General features: G+C 43.5%; 2 protein-coding genes across 6 annotated transcripts in view; one reads left to right on the top strand and one right to left on the bottom strand.

Moving 5' to 3' along the window:
- Positions 1-4,997, bottom strand: part of ASB7 (ankyrin repeat and SOCS box containing 7) — a 51,331-nt gene extending 46,334 nt beyond the window's left edge. Inside the window, exons 1-2 of the mRNA XM_029952411.1 lie at positions 4,508-4,997; positions 4,260-4,354 (exon numbers count right to left, since the gene is read on the bottom strand). The gene's annotated coding sequence lies outside the window, so the exon portion shown is untranslated. The remainder of the gene's footprint in view (positions 1-4,259; positions 4,355-4,507) is intronic.
- A 375-nt stretch (positions 4,998-5,372) lies between these two features.
- Positions 5,373-6,000, top strand: part of LINS1 (lines homolog 1) — a 24,793-nt gene continuing 24,165 nt past the window's right edge. For all 5 annotated transcript variants that reach the window (XM_029950900.1, XM_029950906.1, XM_029950902.1 and 2 more), the window contains exon 1: positions 5,373-5,492. The gene's annotated coding sequence lies outside the window, so the exon portion shown is untranslated. The remainder of the gene's footprint in view (positions 5,493-6,000) is intronic.

Raw genomic sequence — 6,000 nt, forward strand, 5'->3', positions numbered from 1 at the left:
TAAGTTCAAGCCCCACATCTCTCTTTTCTCTACTGTCAGTGCGGAGCCCACTTCAGATCCTCCGCCCCCTCTCTTTGCCCCTCCTCTGCTCCTTTGCACGTGTTCAATCTCTCTCTCAAAAATGAATACTTAAAAAAAAAAACCCAAAACACAGAGACGTCCAGACACGAGAATGGAAAAAAGCCTATTTCCCCTCAAGGAGGACAGGTCTGAAAATCTGATAGTTCATGAAGAAGTCACCTATAAAATAACAGAATATGGCCAAGGGGCTATTTTCTAAAGAAATAAACGTACAATGTAAGCTGATGTGCAATGTAAGCTGTTTTAAATTAATGACTCAGAATGACTAAAATTCTGAAGGTGCAATCTTAGAAATTCCATTCCAGAATTCAGCCAGAAAAAAGAAAAAACAACAACAACAACAACATACAGACAAGACTTCAGAATTATGTATCAAAACGAGCCCCTTCCCCAGGGTCTATCATTTTCATATGAGGTTTTACTGCATGACAGTGTGTTGAATAGTGTCGTTTAAATGCTATGAATCCATTTCTTCTAATCTACGTCGGGTCAAAAGGACACCACGTAGGCCACTGAGCTTTCACACTGTTGAATGTACTAGAAACTACATAGTTAGGAATTAAAATGTTAACACTGAGGCGCCTGGGTGGCTCAGTCGGTTGAGCTTCCCCCTTCGGCTGGGTCATAATCTCACAGTTCACAAGTTCGAGCCCTGCATCGGGCTCTGTACTGACAGCTCAGAGCCTGGAGTTGAGTCTGCTTCGGATTCTGGGTCTCCCTCTTTCTCTCTCTGCCCCTCCCCACTCGTGCTCTCTCTCCCTCTCTCTCTCAAAAATAAATTTAAAAAATAAATAAAATTTATTTACATAAATTCCATAAAAATGCCAAAGGAATTCATTAAGTTAAAATTAACCTTCTCGCTTCACATGATTAAAAGAAGTTTATATTCACAGAACAGAGTGAAGAGTAAAATAACTATAAAATAAAATATATTCAAGACCAGTCTAAAATTGTATAAAACTTTTACCAGATTTGCCACATGTCCCCAGTTTCCTCTGGCATAAATGATTAGCTACTAATGGCTCCTTGCATATTATTTTCACTAAAAGTCCACACATTTTTAGATTAGGTGATATAAATTAGAGCTGTGCTTTCAGATTTCACACTAACTAGAAACAAGATAACAGCTTGCTACTCAAAAAGGAAATAAGCATTTCTTTGTCGAGCAGACAGAGATACAGGCTGGTAAGAAAATAAAATCAGCAACTCCAAGCATATCGGCTCTGAGAAAAAAAAAACAAAAAAAAAAACCATCATTGGGTCCCAGGTTCTAAGAGGCAAGATGGCTGCAGAAGCACCACAAGGCCCAAGTGCACAACATGGCTGAGGTCTCTGCTGACCAGCACTGTCTGAATGATCGAGAGCCTAGAACCCAAAATAAAGTAGAACTGTTTTTTAGTATCACTCCACATGATTAGCACAGTGCTTACGTTCTAAAACAAGTAAGGGTATTCACATTCCCTCCAAATTACTGGGCCTCCATGTAACACAAGGATGTGTTATCATGCACAACTTATCTAGAATTCTCAAATGTTCCAGCACAAAACCCAACCATTTTCACGGAATGTGAAGGAGGCAAGAGAGGAAATTGTATAATTCATGTATCCAGATTCAACTCAAGGTTTAAATCACAAGTGTGGTAAATGAGGAGGTCTTGTCAATATTATCTTATTAATCCTTGCCTGGCTTTATTATCTTAGCAGCCTTTCGTCAGTCCTAGAAGGCTAGCAAGAAATGAGACAATCGCTCTCCTTAGGTTGTGTCCTCAGTCGAGAATGAAATAGAAGGCTGTAAGTCAGACATTAGGTAATACATAAACCTTATCTGACTTTAGACTTTTCAGGAATAGTATGAATTTCTGTGTTACCAAAGTTAAATGTAAAGAAAATAGATGTATATAAAATATAATATTAAATAATCGTGCATGGTATTACTTTAGGTATAAAGAATGTAAGTATGAACTACAGCATATTCAAAATGCATCACTGTGTATCTTCAGCTAAAATCAGTTATTCTCCCTATGTGACTATCAATCTGTATTTGGTTATCAAATAAATCAGACTCTTTCCAGGTTTTTCCTTCTAAAAACCTGTATACCCAGCAATCGAATTAATATAAACTTAACGACCAGTCTGAAAAACATAAACTGCCTAACTGTCCACGCTGGTGAATAATTACCCGTATTAAACGTTTTAAATGTTCAGCATAGTCTAGACCAAACACTCTCAATCATGCTAATACTAGGAACAGATGCCAACGACTAATAAATATATTCCCTAATCACAGAAAAACAGTTAAAAGCTGAGAGGAGGACTGAAATATTAGTTAAGCAACGAGAATATTCTGGCTAGCAACCAGAAGAAAGCAGTGTTCTCTCTGTCACCTTACATGCCTGATTTGCCACAGGTCGGCCACTTCCCATCTCAGGTGGTAACACCCCTTGCAATGAAAACATGCTAGAGTCATATCTAAGGTAGAAAAAATATACAAGTAAGGAGGCCTAAGTAGAAACCACACCATTCATCTTTACCTTAAAAACATGCTTCAACTATTTTAGCACTTAAAAAACAAAAATTCCTAAAGTAATCATTGGGCATCTCTCTGGTAATCTGCATATTTGCATAATGAAAATTGCCTTTAACTTTACAGACTTCTGCCTAGCTTTTACTGAAGTGAAGTGGACCCTATATGCACATAAATGTTCACTATGGAACAGTCATTGGAAGATACTGATTTTCAATTCCATTCAGTAGCACACACTTTCCCTTTGGAGTCCAGTTTCACGTCTCAAGAATATGCAAACCCTCAGAGCACTTAAAAGTATCTTTAGCAATGTCTTCACAATTAAAAGAATCAGGAAAGGCATTAATTTCTTTTGGGGGAAGGCAGAAAGTCCAGCGGAACAAAGTAAATCAAAGATTTCCTAACAACTTCTGCTATTTTAAGTACTTCTTTGTACCTGAAATTCCCTAAACAATCTGAGATATTAAAAAAACTGAGATTAACAAGTCACTTTATACTCCTGTTATTGGAGGTTAGAGAAGTCATTCACTTGACTAATTTGTGAATTAACTCTTATATAATTTCCCTGAACATATTCCCTCTTTAGGAATTACATGCGTGTCCTAAACTTACCTTTGGTGCGTTTTTGAGGCAGCAACAAAATACGGTGACAGAAATGTGATCACATGAATTAGATGCTTAAATTTCAATCTAATATATTATCTGTAAGGATTCTGAAATAAGAAACCTTATCTACGAAGAATGCATGAATAAAGCCCTAGGTTCTAAATACACAAAAACATCCCTCTGTTTTCAAATTCTTGAGTGTCAAATGATTAACAAAATAGTGTATGAAATTTTTAAGTACTTCTAGAAAATCTAAGGTGTCACAAATATTATTTATCATTTTATAACAGTTTGAGAACCCATTCCTTTCTGTCACACAGAAACACATAAAAAGCAGGAAGAGTTAGTTATAGGCATGTGCTTCAGGAGCAAATACTGCTTTCATACTATCTACGCTATTAAGGTACACTAGAAAAAAGTCAAGTTATTTCTGAAACTCATAAATTTCAAGCCATTACTCTGTCTTCGTCTATCAAATTCTTCTCAGTTAACTCAAAAGATTTTCTGACAGAGTTAGAGGAGAGGTGATAGGAAGACATGAGGGGAAAACAGAAAATTGTGGTTTAATTAAAAAGCAGAGCCATTCAGAATTAACAAGCAATTAACAAGGAATTGAGGAATTCCTCTGAGAGTAAGGTGGGGGGAGCTACAAAAAGGTCCCAAAGTCTCAGAGCAGGATAAATGGTACAGTGTACTGAAAGATAATGCAAAAAAAAAAAAAAAAAAAAAAAAAAAAAAAAAAAAAAAAAAAAAAAAAAAAAAAAAAAAAAAAAAAAAAAAAAAAAAAGAAAGAAAAAAAAGAGAAAAGAAAGAAAAGAAGCAGAAAAGGAAACACCATGTACAGAGAAGGGAAAATATGTTTCTGGGAGAGAGAAGTTATTATTAATTAAAATCTTAAGGATCAGGCACCAGCAGTGTTTTGTTTTTGCTGAGAAACTGGGTGCCAGGAAAGAGTTGCATTTCCAGGTAACCACGCTGAAAATAAAGCAAGGCTTAATGAGGTAGGGGCTAGAAATAAACAATGGGGGAGGGGAGGTCTGGCTTATTACCTTTACAGAGGATGCTGGTGAGAGGCTCACTGGGGCTTCTCTGGCGGGTGGCTTGACCCCTTCCTGCTCTCTCGTCTCCTCTAGCCAGCTCAAACCTGGAAAGCAGAAACCAGTGAGTGGTGCCGTGACCCAGGGGCGAGGAGGAGGGGGCTCTGAGAAGGGGTAGCAAAAGGAAAAGTGCTAAGGGCAGGCAGTGATTCTTCCTCCCAGCCAGCCCCCTTCCACTTGGGGGAGGTAACTGACTTTACCTGTCTGCTCAGCTGCTGCTTCTCTTCCTCCTTTCAGCCTTCTCCACACTCACCAACTTCTCCATTGAACAAACACCCCAGGCAGGGCCGGACACGGGTGTTCCTGATCCTTCTCGGTGCCTCACGGCCGCAGCCCGCGGAGCATCCAGACGGCCGAGCAGAATGGGGGCGACGATCCTGACCGCCGGGCAGCCTCGGGGCAGGGGTGCAGGGAGGAAGTCCCGGCTCGGGTGGGGGGGGCAGTCCCGGTCTGAGGGCTCGGAACAGGGGGCTGCCGCGCTCCGGGCCGAAGGCTCCCAGCTACGGGGGCACACGGGAAGTCTCGGGGCAGCAGGTCCCGGGTCATACAGGGTCCGAAGTGCCAGCCGTGGGGGCTCCAAGCAGGGGGCTTTCGGGATGCACTTTGCACTGGGCCACCCCCGCCCCCTCCCTCCAGCACTTTGGGGTCACTGGGATGGGACCAAGCCTTCAGCAGCCAATCAGCGGCCGCACTGGAGCCTGAGCCCGGAGCCGTAAACCAGGTCCGGGGTGGGTGGGGGTGGGGGGGTGGGGGCGACTTGGTTGGTTGGTTGCTTCCTTCTCTCCTCCTTACCCCCAGCTGCCCCCACCCCTTGCCTGCCGTAAAGCCGTCTGCGCATTCGCGACAGTTAGAGGAGGCGTGCCGATCGAGGCTGGGACTCGTCTCGGATTGGCCTCACTCACTTCCCCCTCAGCTTCCCCCCTTTGGCTTCCGATGCACCGCCCCTGGAGGAGGGAGTCGAAGCCGTTGCTAAGAGACACTGTACGCCGAACGGGACCTCTGCGCATGCGGAAGGAGAGCCCGGCTTATACTTTCCGCGAACTACGGTGGCTCGGAGGGCGCTGCGGTTGGTCGGGATGGCGGTGGCAAGGCTGAGTCTCCCCAGCCAGATCCCTGGCAGGTACCCGGGAGCGACAGCGGAGCTCCGCGGCGGGGGAGGAGTGTGTGCCGCCGACTGAGAGGCAGGTCAGAGGGTCTAAGGTTGGGGAGGCGGCGGTCCGCAGGAAGGGTGGAGAGGGGCGCCCGGTGCCGGCGCCTCTCCTCAGCGCTTTTCAGAGGCGGGTGCACGGTCTGTGGCCCGTCTTTCGGTCCCCGAAGCCCCGTTACCTACCAGGCTGGGCTTGCCTCGCCCCGGGAGGGAGAAGAGGACTCTCTTTGGAACAGCGGTTCTAGAGCTCTCCTGCAAGGATAACGACCCTCACGGATTTCTATCAATGGAGGGGAAAGGGGAACGGAAAATAACACGAGATGGACGGGTTTATTGAGTGCATGTATTCGTTTAGTAAGGGTTTACTGGCCAGGCACTGTTCTAGCCGGTAGGGAGACAACAGTGAAGAAGATAGGTGCGATCACTTGTCCTCGTGGGGATTTCGCTTTAACACGGGAGACAGATAAACACAAAATTATCACACAGGGACAGGTTATATATATATATATATATATATATATATATATATATATATATATATATATA

The sequence above is a fragment of the Suricata suricatta genome, chromosome 9, assembly GCF_006229205.1.
Source record: "Suricata suricatta isolate VVHF042 chromosome 9, meerkat_22Aug2017_6uvM2_HiC, whole genome shotgun sequence".
In the NCBI taxonomy this organism is placed as follows: Eukaryota; Metazoa; Chordata; class Mammalia; order Carnivora; family Herpestidae; genus Suricata; species Suricata suricatta.